General features: G+C 37.0%; 1 pseudogene; it reads left to right on the top strand.

Moving 5' to 3' along the window:
* Positions 1-322: 322 nt before the first annotated feature.
* Positions 323-793, top strand: LOC108540034 (60S ribosomal protein L23a pseudogene; annotated as a pseudogene).
* Positions 794-1,990: the final 1,197 nt, after the last annotated feature.

Below are 1,990 nucleotides of genomic sequence, written 5' to 3'. Positions count from 1 at the left end.
ACATCTACAATACTTTTTGTAATGAGTAATTGGATTATATATAAATTCACATGTAGGCATACAATTATATTTTAAATAATGACATAACATTGCCAGTTTTGTTTTTTAATGGAGGCCTGTGTAAGATATTATGGGAACAAAGAGACTGGAGGTCTGTTTGGAGAAGCAGAAGAAACCTCACCAAACAGGTAATGTTTTGCTGCATCTTGACACAAATGATGACTGACTAAAAGATTTTAGAAAATGATATCCCCTCTCTCAACAAAATGTAAAATAAAAAGTAGAAGCAGAGGCAAGATGATAAAAGAACACCAAGGACAAGATGGCGCCGAAAGCGAAGAAGGAAGCTCCTGCCCCTCCTAAAGCCGAAGCCAAAGCGAAGGCTTTAAAGGCCAAGAAGGCCGTGTTGAAAGGTGTCCACAGCCACAACAAAAAGAAGATCCGCACATTACCCACCTTCCAGCGGCCCAAGACACTGCGACTGCGGAGGCAGCCCAAATATCCTCGGAAGAGCGCCCCCAGGAGAAACAAGCTTGACCACTATGCTATCATCAAGTTGCCGCTGACCACTGAGTCTGCCATGAAGAAGATAGAAGACAACAACACACTTGTGTTCATTGTGGATGTTAAAGACAACAAGCACCAGATTAAACAGGCTGTGAAGAAGCTCTGTGACATTGATGTGGCCAAGGTCAACACTCTGATTCGGCCTGATGGAGAGAAAAAGGCATATGTTCGACTGTCTCCTGATTACGACGCTTTGGATGTTACCAACAAAATTGGGATCATCTAAACTGAGTCCAGCTGCCTAATTCTAAATATATATATCTTTTCAACATAAAAAACAAAAACAAACAAACAAAAAAAACACCAGGAGCTTGAGAAAAAGAGGCCAGTGTGTTATGGCTGTCACAGCAAGCTCACCGGTGGTTGTTTACTTCAGTATCAGTTTTAATATCTTCTGCATATTTGCAAGAAAGCAATTCAAAAATCACCATGTCTTTAATATATCACACATTAAAATCTTAATCTTAGCAGGTAAACAAATATGAACACTTAGAGCACAAATGGCAATCCATTAAATTTCTTTGACTTGATTTATTGTAACACAGCTTACTTATTGAGATGAAGATTATGTACAAATTACTACAATTATGCCCATACTAGGTTCAAGTAAGAAACTAGTTAGTTTATGATTTCTCTAGAAATTTATTGCTCACCATCCATATCAGTCCCTTATAACAGAGCGTGTTATCATAATGTGAAAGTAAAGGCTTATCTTACTCTGTATTTCCAATTTTTCTTTACATTCTACCAATAGCATTATATCAATAATAATAATAATAATGACATACCAAGATGTGAATATTTTCATCAGTTGTTTAGTAGGCCTGGCATATATTGCAGAGGGAATATAATACTCCTTTTCTTAAACCATGACAAATAAAATAGAGCTTTCATTTTCAAACAGAAAAAAAACATATTTTAGGTATCTCAGAGGAGAAGATCCTTTACTGCACTCTGGTATAAAGGAAAGGAGAATAGTTAAAAATTCTAAATGTCTGAATGCCTTGGTGTCAACAATTTGGGCCAAGTTTACAATACTTTGCAGGGCCAAGCATGAACAGATGAACAGGTTTCTCTCTGCATATCTCTCTCTCTTCTCTCTCACACACACATATACACACATATTAATTTTTTAAAGTGTCTTATAATAACTTTTGCGATATCCCATAGTGTTGGACAGATGAGTTAATGCTTTATTAGGGAATTATGACACCCTCATAATGACAGGAGAGTTTGATAATGCATACAGAGTTTAATTCACAAAATCATCTTTCATTGAGTGAATTTTAGTACAATTTCAAAGACCATATCTCAGCAAAGTCAGTGGCAGTTTTATGGTGTCCCAGCTGGCATTCACTAGGCATCCATAAAGTACAGAGTGCCTTTTGCACAGGCATGGAGGTGGGAAAGAAAATCAGATTCC

The sequence above is a fragment of the Rhinopithecus bieti genome, unplaced genomic scaffold (assembly GCF_001698545.2).
Source record: "Rhinopithecus bieti isolate Rb0 unplaced genomic scaffold, ASM169854v2 scaffold_15850, whole genome shotgun sequence".
In the NCBI taxonomy this organism is placed as follows: domain Eukaryota; kingdom Metazoa; phylum Chordata; class Mammalia; order Primates; family Cercopithecidae; genus Rhinopithecus; species Rhinopithecus bieti.
This window is presented reverse-complemented; position numbering and strand designations above follow the sequence as displayed.